The 14,533-nt window shown below is 38.6% G+C and overlaps 1 protein-coding gene across 1 annotated transcript in view; it reads left to right on the forward strand.

The window, feature by feature from the left end:
• The window catches only part of LOC134754837 (DNA replication licensing factor Mcm7), a 425,513-nt gene that overhangs the window by 369,595 nt on the left and 41,385 nt on the right, over positions 1–14,533 (forward strand). The window lies entirely within an intron of this gene.

Below are 14,533 nucleotides of genomic sequence, written 5' to 3' on the forward strand. Positions count from 1 at the left end.
CGTTACACGACGACAATAAACGAACTTTCTGTAGGTATTTAAGAACACACCTCAGAACAGAACACACGGTTGAACCTTCTCGGTGCAGTTCGTACCATGCTTGTCGGCACGTTAGTGTAAATCTAATACGTTTTGTCGTCGTATTTTTTTTAATGAGCATTTCTTACTAATTCTTAAACAGTCATAACTCATAGCACGCAAGTGTGGGATTGGGACTAAGTTATTTTCTGTCGCTTATCCAGAGGACTACATTTCAAAATATGAAACAATTCAAGGAACCTTAATGCAAAATTTCAGCTAAGGCGGTTCAGTTGGTTAGCCATGAAAAGGTAGCAAAGAGGCAGACATAATTGCTTTCACGTTTATAATATTTGTACAGTTGTAATGGGATTTATAGACATAAAGCTGATTATTTTTGACTGGTATTGTTACTACTTGGAGTACTTGGCTTGGCACCGACTTCAAACATATCAGTTGGTAACGCATATACTTAAACACGGAACCCTAAAAGGATAATACTTTATTTCATCCTTTTTGAAGTCGGTTTATCTTTTTTTTATAAAAGTTTTTATTTTTCCATTTTTAGTTTTAAGACATTGTTAAGAGCGTGACGCATGAATGAAAAACATAATCATGTTTATCTGTAAATTCGTAAACTTTATTAAATAATCAGAATTTTCCTCGAGTCCGTCTGGGAAATCATTCCTGTCAGTAAATCCATTCTACGCCCCACCACTGACCCAATCCCTTAAACCCCCCGATCACTCAACCTCACAGCACATCAACCCCTGATCACTGAACCCCTCGACCCTAAACCACCAACCCTTCAACCGCCATTCCCCGACCCCTAACCCCAGACCCCTTAACTCCTGACCCTAACCCCCAATCCCTTAACTCCCAACCCCTCAGTCCCCGACCCATCAACTCACCTCCCCTCAACCCCCAACCTCAAACCCCCCAAACACTAGTACCCTCTACCTTCACCTCTCAGTCTCTTTGGTTGTTTGCAACACTACCTACATCAAAAATCATAATACACATACGAGGGAAGTTATCAGTAGCCTTACCACGAGTTTGACATTGATATATTCGCTATCATGTGCGTAACTTACTGTTTATGCATCTCGCTCGTACTGGCATATTAGTGTACAAAGTAAGTTACGAAGAATATTTAGTGCCAAACTCGTGGTTAGGCTACAGTTGCACTACATCAAATAACTCAACAATAACAACAATAAGTAACTCAAGCAATTCCTCACCAAAACCACCAGGTTTTGGTGAGGAATTGCTTGAGTTACTTTAGAAAACACCGAAATTACCATACACGTGCCTTTAAAAATTGAGGAGTTCCCTCAATTCCTCACGGATTCCATCATCAGATCAAAACCAAAAATATTACGAAAACACCTTGGAGAGGTAACTTCTTTCAAACAGAAAAAGAATAACTCAAATCGGATCATGGGTGCCGGAGTAATCGCTGAAATCATTATCATCAAAACAATCATCATCATCAGCGCCACTTCATCAAATTGGTGGTTTTCGAGAAAAAATGATCAAGTTGCTTAAGAAAACGACCAAATCACCATACATGTGCCTTTAAAAATTGAGGAGTTCCCTCAATTCCTCATGGATTCCATCATCAGAACAGCACCAGATTAATGTGGGACCACCTTGGAGGTAGTTCCTTTCAAACAAAAAAAGAATTGTTCAAGTCGGACCACGGGTCTCGGAGTAATCGCTGAACATCCTACATTAAAAAAATCATCATCACTATCTTCAAAACAATCATCATCATCAGGTCCACTTCATCAAATTGGTCGTTTTCGAGAGAAAATGCTCAAGTTGCTTATGAAAACACCCAAATCACCATACATGTGCCTTTAAAAATTAAGGAGTTCCCTCAATTCCTCAGGGATCCCATCATCAGGGATCTCATTTCGAACAAAAAAAGAATTACTCAAATCGGACCACCGGTCTCGGAATAATCGGTGAACATACATAAAAAATAAAAAAAAATAGCCACAACCGAATACAGAACCTCCTCTTTCTATGAAATTGAAGTCGGTTAAAAAAGGGTCTTCGTATTTAACAACTTTCCAAGAATACATTTTAAATATTAAATATAACTAGTTTTAATTTATTTTTATTGTTTTTTTTTTCTTTTTAGGTAGGTGCAACAGATAATTATTCGGTATTAGGCCGAATAGTAGGCAACATTCGGCTGAATACCGAATTTTGGGTAAAGTAGTAGTAGTAGTAGTAGTAGTAGTAAAACTCTTTATTTTACAAAAAGAAACATAAAACAAGAGAAAAACGCATCATTTGTACAAAGGCGAACTTATCCCTTTCAGGGATCTCTTCCAGTTAACCTTTGAGCAATTGAGGGAGAATTGGAGAACGGTAGACATCAAAGCAGTACTAAACGGCATAAAAGAAAATATTTAATTTCCTAAAAGACAGGTAAACCTATAACCTACACCTACAGTATATAGCATGGGCATGGGATTTATGTAAAATAAAACAAATATATTAACAGTCATGTATAGTTATAATATATAATACATATAATACGTTCTATACGATATAATACATATGTACAAAAACTACCTAAAGTAGCCGAATACCGAATATTGCTGGCATCTCTAGTATGTAATATCGTCGAATAATATCCATAAGTACCTATTTACAAGCTTTGCTTAGTTTGGGGTTAGGTTGATCTGTGCATTGAACTATTATTACTAATGAGTAAAAATAAGTGCATTCCCGTTGCCAAGGAGGTTTTGGGATTATACTGAGCAGCTTTTACTATAGGACCAACCACGAAGTCGCGAAAAAATGTTTACCCTCCCATAGAAAATAGAAAATGGACCAGCCAAAATGTATAAAACAGTGATTGCGGGGTTGGTTTGGTCCCATAGTAAAAGTTGCTCAGTATAATGTATAATCCTAAAACATCCTTGGTAACGGGAATGCACTTATTTTTTAGCCACCGTGTATATTTAGTACTTAGTTCGTATTGTCATCACAGATCGTAAGTTACAAAGATAAACAATTACAAGATTGTGGATAAAATGTTGTTTAGTTATAAAGATGAACTGTTTGTATTTCCTATAAATTATAAATATATTTACATGGTTTTATAACAAAAATATTTTGCCGTTTAGTATTTCGGTAGTAAGATAATCCTAATGAGAGTACCTAATCACTTTGACATATATACTTACAAATAAAAACACTTTGAACTTTGAACTAATGAGTTTAGCCGGCTGATTTTTTTACAGATGACGCGTGACGCCAGCAAAAGTTTCCCTTGTCAATCTTACTAAGTGTCAAATTGTTGGTGTTTTATAAGAAATTTAATTGCCTGGAAGTGGATGCTAGTCCCAAATCGCATAGAAACAGGGCAAACTTATGCTGGCGCCATCTATAACAACATTTGACAGTTGTCTTCCCCATTGGAACACTATTTAACTAATCTAACGGCCGGCTTTCCCCGTCTAAAATATAGTTATGCACAAGTTTAGAGGAACGCAAGAAAAGGTTAAATTGTTACTGGATTACTCATACAGCACCTAAGTAATTTCAAAATAAGTAAACTTTTTTTTTGTGTTCCTCTGCCCTGTCCATGAGTTTAGTTGCTGATGGCACTTAAGGTGAGTTCGGCTAAGTTTCGGACGATTTTAGGTGGGTTGAGATGATGTTGGTTTTTTTTTCTCAGCTTTTGGATAGGGTACGGACATGATTTAAGTACAGAATTGATAATGATGAAATGCTCTATATAATTGAATTTTATTATCTTTCTAAACGTCATAGTGAGCGTGTAATGAGTGTTTAAATATAGGAAACAAAATAAATTGACAGCATTCTTTTTTTACCTGGTGGTGTAAGAACGGACGGGCCTATAAGTTCGGCCCTATTACCGGTACCATAAAGTTTACCATTGCAAAATAACCGGTTTTACTCATCGATTCATATATAGAAGAATTGGCCTAGCAGTAATTCGGGCTATCATATCCGACCCATTTTTTTTTTTTGTTTTTTTTCCGTCCGATCTTACACCATGCGCTCAATTTTCAAGAAATTATGGTTGTCAAACTTTTAGGTGTGGGGTCAATGAACCCATGTGGGTCAATGAACCACGTAGGTTCATTGACACCTTAAGCGCGGTAGGTTGAAAGAGGGTGATAAAATAGGACATAAGGGTAAAATAATATGAAAGTGGAGGAATTAATACGACCAAAACTTAATCAATTGCAATAATATCAGTCTATAGGTACTTAATAAACTTTCCAACGCCATCTCACATAACTACGAGTATGATTTCGTGTGAGAAAACATCTCTCGATCTTACAAACAGGCCAATTCGCTTTGATAAGCACACATTTTAAACCAAGTAAGAATTGATTAATCAACACAACAATAATATTTCAATAAACCATTATATTTCTGTAACATTATTAAAATAATAATAATAATCAACAAAAAAATAAACCTACCTCTTCATAATTACAGCAGATAGGTAAATAAAAATATTTATAATTATTTATTCATAAAGAGATCAGTTACCTACTTAAGTGTGCAATATTAGACGCTTAGATTGTAATTTGCGGTTATGAAAAAAAAAACACCACTATATACGTCTGTTAGAGAAATTTAATCAAGCATCGTGGTGACACGTATAAAGTTTGAGCATTCCTGAGAATTTAAGATCGGATGATTTGCATCCGATCTTTTACCACTTCGGGTAAGACCGGATCTTGGCCTACAGGCATCGTATCAGAATTCCAAATATACAGATTTGTCACAAATTTAATAAAAATAACATGAAATCTGTAAAAGAAACAAATAACGCTTAAACTTACCAGTTATTCCAAAAAAACTGGCGGAGGGTATATCCGGATGGAAAATAAAAACACATTTTTTGAACTTTTCTACTTAACGGCACAAAACACGCGTCTAGTCTGTCAGAGCAACAAGTGCGGACTGAAGAGGGGTGCGGAACAAAATTGCGCATCGCATCACCTTGCCAGCATTAAAAAAATACCCCACAATAGGCGGAAATTTGAATCATACGATCTTACCCGATGTCCGTAACTTTGCCGAACTCACCTTAAGTGCGCGATGCAATAGTTAACTAGATTTGACTATATAGTTTTTATACGATAGGTGAGAGACGGAAGGTGAGATAAGATGGATGGTTTCCAACAGGAAGCAGAAAACCTTCCCCATATTTTTAATCCACAACACAGAATTAATTTTTTTTGGGTTTTACAAAATTTAATTATATAATTGTGCAACAAGAGAATCAAGACGTTTTTGGTTGGAGTGCTAATTCGGAGTCTTGAGCAAACTAATAATTACGGCCATGATTCAAATTTAGAATCTTGAGTGTAGCGAGGGACTCAAAAGCATGTGAGAAGGTAGGAGAGAGTGGGTCACGGGTAACAGTGGATTTGCAATAACTTTACTAATATTAACGAAATAAATATAGTGCACTGCCTTATGGGAATATAGTTCAGATCCGGAAACCGCTTTCAACTTTTAGAATGTTATTTGGCATAGTATTGGGTTTACAAAACTGCCGGGAGACAGCGGCGCCGGCCATCTACTTGACTCCCGCCTCGTTGCGAATATTGCATATTGCACCCGAACTATATGCATGGCACATATACGTGTGGGGTATTAAATGAAAGCCAATTAAATTTTCTATGTTTAATTTCTACACTATGTACCAAAACATACAATAGTTTAAGAGCAATTTTTGAAGGAGCGCAGAGAACGCGGAGATCTGATTGAGACATACAAAATACTAACCCAACACTACGACCTTAAAGATTTCCATAAGATGCTAGAACGCAATAGTAACAACCGTCTGAGAGGTCATCAGTATAAGCTGGTGTCTCACAGGTCCTACAATAATCCTCATAGACACTTCTTGAGCAACAGAGTGGTCAACGCTTGGAACAAACTCCCAGGGGATGTAGTAGCGGCCCAAAGTGTCAATGAGTTTAAGAATAAATTAGATAAGCACAAAGCAAATTCTACTCAACACTGAGAACTTGGTTTATGACTCTGGATACAGGCATTATCAGTTGTTTAAACTGCCTGCCTGCATTACAAATAATAATAATAATTTACAAAGAAAAAAAAAATATTCGATTATTTTGGTTTTATAACTAAACCAAAAGTCGGACGATAAAGCAATGTACTACAATATTAAAGATGATATCTCCAGCCATACACAGATATCAAAAAAATCAAAATCAGACCAAAAATTTGAAAATTATGCATCAAAATGTAGGTATTTGCAGAACAAATGCATTAAAGTTTAAAAAATCGTAATTGGTCATTTTCAGGATAATCCGCATAAGCTTCTAGTATGTTATTAGCAATATAAAAGGATCATAAAACTGCTGGGAGACATAATCTCTATAGTGCCTGAGTGACAAATAATGGCGTCATACATGTGACCACTACCGACTTTGCAAAATCAAAATTATTACTATACCATGAGTAATACATACACGAAAGGTTATTAAATATATTATGGTTTATTTATAAAACAATGTATATTTTAGGAGCTACAAACAAAGGACGTAACGTACTAACGTAAACTGTAGGTACTAAACCCGAGTGCCTAGCCAAATTTCCAGTCGTTCGTTCCGAAGCGAACAATAGCGTAATCTCTCTCTATCACTCTTCCATATTAGTGCGACAGAGACAATTACGTTTCGTTCGCTACGGAGCGTAAACGGTTGGCATCTTGGCTGGACACCCTGGCCATCTGGAAAGGGAAAGACATACGGAACCCGTTTCTACTACCCATTCAGAGGCCTGCTACAGATTTGGTTTTAATGTAAACTATAGGTACCTAAACGGTTGGCATTTTAGCTAGGCACCCTGGTCATCTGGAAAGCGAAAGACATAAGGAACGCGTTTCTACTACCCATTTTAGAGGCCAGCTACAGATTTGGTTTTAATGTAAATTATATTATAAATACCTAATCGGTTGGCATCTTGGCTAGGCATCTTGATCATCTGGAAAGGGAAAGACATACGGAACCCGTTTCTACTATCCATCCAGAGGCCAGCTACAGATTTGGTTTTAATGTAAACTATAGGTACCTAAACGGTTGGCATCTTGACTATTAGGCACCCTGGTCATCTAGAAAGCAAAAGACACAACGAACGCGTTTCTACGACCCATTTTACAGGCCAGCTACAGATTTGGTTTTAATGTAAATTATATTCTAGGTACCTAAACGGTTGGCATCTTGGCTAGGCACCTTGGTCATCTGGAAAGGGAAAGACATACGGAACCCGTTTCTACTGCCCATTCAGAGGCCAGCTACAGATTTGGTTTTAATCTAAACTATAGGTACCTAAACGGTTGGCATCTTGGCTAGGCACCCTGAACAGACCCCGATCACCTAGGCGAAAAAATTTAATATTTGTGCTATAAAATGTACCTATGATTACATTGATCACCTAAGGATCAAGATTTTCTAATCGCAGTATACACCACTTCTCGGAACTAGCTCGCTGGTTATGAACGCAACAAACGCATGACGATCGAGCACAGGTCCGTCCCCTAAGCGCGCCCGGCGGAGACTGAGCGCGCAGCGTTATTTAAACGTCTTTTAAAAATATTTAAATTTACGGCAAAATAGGTCCTATAGTTATGTTTTTTTTTATGGGTTCACATAAAGTTAAAGTTTGCTATAATATTATTTTGAGGGCAAAATATAAGTACAATTTGCGATAAAAAAATATTATGCTGCCCTGTTTTCACCGAAAAATGAAGAAAACGGAAGGTATTTTATCAATCTTGTTAAATGAATCTTTGATTTTCAATCATTTCAGCCCCTCGTACAAGATATGGTGAATTGAATTGTGATCATTCATCTACCAAATGATTCTTGTTTACTGCAAAATTGGCAACCGAAACGACATTTCTCACTACAAATTTTGAAAAATACTCCCAAGAAAACTCATTTATTTTAGGTTTAAAAAGACAAAATGATAACTTTTACTATTTCAGCCGCTAGTTTAGGAAATGATTATTTAAGAACGTTAACAGTTTTTGAATAAATACTAACTATACTTGTATTCATACAATACTCATACCCAAGTACCTACCCATCCCACACCATACCCACAAAATAAGTAAAAGTATATATATTATCATACGGAACGGCCACCCACCGCCCCGCCCCGACTCGAATTACCTCGCCCCGCGACAGAAATCTGGCGGACTTCTGGCGTGCTCTCAGTACTATTTTTAAGCAACTTACTCACACTATGACGCCTGACGCGTGTACGAACGTGCCGTTCACACATAGAAACGCGAGTGATTTTTGATGTATAGCGTGTCCGCCCTTTTTTTTACGTGGAGTAATGCATTTAGGCATTCCGCCTAGCCGGGGAACTAGAACGGATATGTCGGACTCGTGGCCAAGGGGCCAAATACCGACTAAACCCTCCACAGTATGCCCGTCTCGCAGCAAGTCCCGTATTCAGTGGCGGTGAATACGGGATCGCAGAGCTTTTCACCGCGAACACCGCCTGCTGCCGACAGCCTAAGCTGTCCCCTCCTTGGACCCGAAGGCCCTGGAGCCGAAGCTCCCCCTCTCGAAGTTAGTGTGCAGGGCGACACCACACACTGGTCCCTCATGCATGACAACCTCCACGCCGGGAGGAGATGGAAAAACCCCGGGTTCCACCCCCTCAGGTTGCCTTAGCGATTTTTTATAGAGGTGGTCATCCTCGTGGCCACCACGCCGGCGCCGGCCAGCAGTGGCAACCCCCCCGGCCGTCATCATAGGCCCTCTGCCTAGACAGTTACGGGGACCGCAGTTTTATACAGGTCAGCGGCATTCCTGTGCCCTCACGCGCCCGAAGGCGCCCAGCCCGAAGGCCCCATCCGCGACCGCAGTCGCCCGGCCCAAAGGCCCCCCTCCAGCACGCACTCGGGTGAACTCTCCCTCAATGATAAGACTGAGGAGATAGTACAGTGACGCTACGGTGCACTTGTATGGAGAAAGGAAACATTGTATAATGCTCTAAATTGTATAATTGTATAATGCTTTAAATATCGCGGCCATAAGCCTCAATTTCTGTCCATATGTAGTAGTACTCTATGTTACATAATTAGACACTTAACCTATAGGTATAGACACTTAGCCTTAAGAGACTTGACTGACAGACTGACCAACGTAAATCCCTTGTAGCTAAGGTTATTAGCATTACTAGCATTAGCACCTATCTTCACCTTTACATACTTTTTTTTTCAATCTAGTTTTTAATTCACTAACTGGTCGCCCAAGATACAGGCTATGCCTAGTTTGGGGACCCCTGTTCATACTGTTATAAATGTACCGCTGTATTCGCGCAACCTGGACCTCATGTATACCCCATCTGCAAATTCCCATCTTTGTGTGCAAAATAAATATATTTTTCATTTTCAATGAGTGACAGGACATTGGCAGCACCGGTAAGCCAAGAGATTACTTACCGTTGCCCCCGAGGCGCACCGTCCGAGAGCCCTTCCCTTTCCCCCGGATTTGCTGATCAAGAGGAATGAAGCCGTACTGATCTAAACATCTTGAAATATGTCTCACGATAGGATAGTTTAATTTCGATTGTAAACAGTATTAGTCCCTGTTATAATTAATGCCTGCATTATTATTATTATTGTAAAGTATCTCACGTAGATGCAGTCTTCTTACTTCATTCAATGCATGTGGTGTTTACCTTTAATTAATTGTTACGCTAAGCGATAATAGTTTAAACGTTTGTAGTCATACTTAACAAAGTGTAAACAATGGGGTTGGCCGGTCGAAGTGTTTAGCAGATGGCGCCAGCATAGCTTGCCCTGTCAATCCCTAGAATTGTGTCAAATTTTTGTTTTTTAAATGCCCTGGATGCCAGCCCTTTAAGCCAAATCTCATAGAAAAAAACCGGCCAAATTTCAGCTGTCTAGTTATCACGGTTCATGAGATACAGCCTGGTGACAGACAGACAGACTGACGGACAGACGGACGGACAGACGGACAGCGGAGTCTTAGTAATAGGGTCCCGTTTTCACCCTTTGAGTACTGAACCCTAAAAAGGGGCAAGCTATGATGGCGCCATCTCTGCAAACCTTTGACAGTTGCCAACCCCATTGTTGGTGAACCAATAAATATTAAAAAAAAGAAAAGAGAAGGGAATCGGCACTCTGGGAGGTTTCCTGTCCGTAGCACCCCAAGCGTGTCCGCCCTGTGCCATACCCACACATTCAAATCCTTAACATAGTCATAGCCATACCATACTCATACTATACACATCTTTATACTCACATCGTATCGTACATCTTAGACCTTTACTTTACTTACTATTTGTTGGAACTGCAAAAGTAACTTTGTAATAGCATATATTCATATGGGACTACAAACTTACTTATGCAGTTCCTAAATCTTTAAAACTTGACTGATATCGCAATATTTTTAGGTTTTTTATGGCTTGATAAGCTAAAAATTACTTATGTTTAAAATTTGAAGCTTGTTGGCTGGCTAGAAGTACCTTAGAATTCTGATGATCGGTGAGTGAGTGAGTGAGTGTGTCAGTGACAAAAGTAAGGAACTTTGACGTGCAATAATTCTTTATCTACAAGTTCAAACTGAATGTTCTTGGGAATATAGTATATAAGCCATATTATTTGCCCTATGAAAAAAATCAGGCAACTGAAAATTCAGGGCTCTAAGGTCTGTTTTTTTATTCCGTAGACTAAAATGACGTTTCATGTGTAAGACATGACATTTCTTAGTACCACATGAAATGTCATTTTAGTCTACGGAATAAAAAAACAGAATATAGCTTTAGCCAGCACAAAATTAGAGGACGTCGAAAATAGCCTGAATGGCTTCGAGAAAAGGATGGTACGATTGGTACGGCCGTGCCTCTTTGTTTTGTTCGACTTGGCGGGGGCACTGCCGTGCCCCCAGATTACGCCGCATCCACGCTCTCCACGAGGCTACAGGAGGGAACAAGAGTACGAGAGTGTGGACGGTGCGCTCTGCGCTCGTGTCCCCTCGTCTCGCTTCGCTGTCGCTCCGCTGTCGCTCCGCTTGTTGTCGGTTTTTCGGACGCGAGGGGGTGAGCTGAGGGATCCTCCACACTCTCGCGCTCGCTCACTTTGTGTTTGCTGCTGCAGAGTAACGACATAACCTTCGTGTTATTTTTTTATAATGACGGAGTGGAGTAACGAGATGTGTTCCACTTTTATGGGGTTCTACCAAATGGAACCAGTAATTTGGGACAAAGTGTGGATGCGGTATTAAAGTTTCAAGAGGCTCGATCAAAGAGTATAGTAAGTATGGTATGCATGAATCTAGTATAACATGGATCGGTCATGAGGGGTGGGGCGAAATGACCGAACGGGATAGTCTTATGTATCTTTCAGTAGTAGTGACAGAGAGCAATATATTACTTTTTGTCTTTGTCATAGTTTCACTTTCCCACAGCTGCCACAACCGAAATTGTGGCAAACAAATGAGTACGTGACATGTCATGCTTGTTCGTTGCTTGTTTAATTATTGTTGTTTTCTATGAAATTGTGCTTTCTCTTATAAAACATAGTGATGGTTAGCGTTTTGAATTGATAAAATAATGGTGAATTGTTCTGTAATCGGCAGTAATAGCCGCTCTGAGCAAAAATATGAGAACATAACCTTTCACACGTAAGTACGGTATTTTACACCTTCCTCTTAACGCAATATGTGAGAATAACATCGTAAAATTACGTTACACTCAAAGCAATGTAGAATCAAACGATTTCAATAAAAATATCACAATTATTTACGCAAATTAACAAAACATTATTTGTAAAATTATCCGCCCAAATTACGTAGGTTGTCTGTGGTAATATTTCAGCTACTCAGACGAGTCTGAGGTCAGCCGTTTTTAATCTTCTTCTTAATTTAGCTGCATAAGAATCATGTTAGGGATACCAGATGAAAATATCATAATTTTATGGGTAATTTTGACCTCGAAGTTTTTTCGTATTTCTAATTCCAAAAAATAAAATAAACAAATGTTGTGAAGATTAAATGTGGTGTACATTAATTGGTGTGAATAATGTGATTGTGATTTCATAAAATTAAAACTCATAATACATTTTATTTTACGTTTTATTTACTAAACATGTTTAGTTTTCTACCACCTGCGCGAATTATAGGAGGTATTTCATTGTTCATACGCCTAAAAAGAACGGCCCATTGACATTTTATTCAACAATTTTAATACCGTCCAACTTTGCCTCCAGGGTAATCGCCCCAACGTGATATCAAATATTGGGGTAATTTTTACCAATATGGTATCCCCATATGACGTCATCTATGTCTATCCCTTACGGGCGCACGCGGTAGGCCGCATCTATGTAATGCTAGGTCTATGATGGTATGGCTCGATATTAAGGGCCCTCCACACTCATGCGCGAATCACGGCGCGAAGCCGCGAACGCGAGTGTGGAGTCGATTTCGCTGAATAGCGATCTAGACTCCACTCGCGTTCGCGGCTTCGCGCATGAGTGTGGAGGGCCCTTTAGACATCATATCGAACCTCTTTTACCGTAATAGACATAGACCTAGCATTACATAGACCAGCTATACGCGTGCGCCCGTAAGGGATAGACATAGATGACGTCATAAACGTGGGGATACCATATTGGTAAAAATTACCCCAATATTTGATATCACGCTGGGGCGATTACCCTGGAGGCAAAGTTAGCTTGTTTGACGGTATTAAAAAATTGTTAAATAAAATGTCAATGGGCCGTTCTTTTTAGGCGTATAAACAATGAAATACCTCCTATAATTCGCGCAGGTGGTACAAAACTAAACATGTTTAGTAAATAAAACGTAAAATAAAATGTATTATGGGTTTTAATTTAAAGAAATCACAAATCGCAATCACACCAATTAATGTACACCACATTTAATCTTCACAACATTTGTTTATTTATTTTTTGGAATTAGAAGTACGAAAAAACTTCGAGGTCAAAATTACCCATAAAATTATGATATTTTCATCTGGTATCCCTAACATGATTGTTATGCAGCTAAATTAAGAAGAAGTTTAAAAATGGCTGACCTCAGACTCCTACCTACCTACGTAATTTGGGCGGATAATTTTACAAATAATGTTTTGTTAATTTGCGTAAATAATTGTGATATTTTTATTGAAATCGTTTGACTACATTGCTTTGAGTGTAACGTAATTTTACGATGTTATTCTCACATATTGCGTTAAGAGGAAGGTGTAAAATACCGTACTTACGTGTGAAAGGTTATGATCTCATATTTTTGCTCAGAGCGGCTATTACAGCCGATTACAGAATAATTCACCAGTATTTTATCAAAGTTCAAGCATTCAAAACGCTAACCATCACTATATTTCATAAGAGAAAGCACAATTTCATACAAAACAACGATAATTAAACAAGCAACGAACAAACATGACATGTCACGTACTTATTTGTTTGCCACAACCTCGGTTGTGGCAGCGGTGGAAAAGTGAAACTATGACAAGGACAAACAATAACAGCGCGTTCTCTGCTACTCCTACTGAAAGATACATAAGACTATCCCGTTCGGTCATTTTCCCCCACTCCTCATGACCGATCCAGTTATACTAGATTCATGGTAATAGAGGAATTTCAATGAGCAAATGGCTAAACATATAAAGCCTGACCTATGGATGGTATAGAAAGGATCGCAATCTCTTATGGCAGAATTGTTGTAAAAGTGACCGCGTTAAGCTTTAAATAATAGTTCCTAATCTCTCCGGTGGCGCTAGTTAGGCTCTGGGACATGAGTATAACATGAACCATATCAGGCAACAAATAACCCGACCAAATTACGTAGGTTGTTTTTGGTAGTATTTCGGTGTATGGTGGCGCCGCCTAATTACTGTTTTTTGATGGACACTTTTCCTACATAGAGATTTGGCTCCTTTATACAATCTCCAGAAATTCCGCAAAATGGCGCGTGATCATATATTCCTGGTCAGGACCAGGAATATATGATCACGCGCCATTTTGCGGAATTTCACTGGAACAAATTTTTTCATACTATTTTGAACTGTCACCCTATACATGAGAATAACAGCGCCCTCTTGACAATGATCATATCATATATTTCTGGTCAGGCTTTACTAATAAACTAATAATAATCATCACTTTAGTATTCGTGCCCCGAGAGCCAATGCGTGCGAAACTTGAAAAACGCATCCTTTTTTTTCACTGAACGCATGCGCGAACACGAACGCATTCATTCCAATGTCAGAAAATGACGTAACGTAACGTACTGACTGGTCTAACCTTGACCATAGATAGATTTATTTAAGTATATTATATAAATTACTTACCAGTCCACAACTTAATAATTAGGTACGTAAGTTTGTTTACATGCTGGATTTTTTTAGTCTGAAGTCTTTTAATATTATTTGTAATAGGAGCTCAATCAATATATTTTTGTTCTTTTATTTAATATTT

The sequence above is a fragment of the Cydia strobilella genome, chromosome Z (assembly GCF_947568885.1).
Source record: "Cydia strobilella chromosome Z, ilCydStro3.1, whole genome shotgun sequence".
NCBI classification, from domain to species: domain Eukaryota; kingdom Metazoa; phylum Arthropoda; class Insecta; order Lepidoptera; family Tortricidae; genus Cydia; species Cydia strobilella.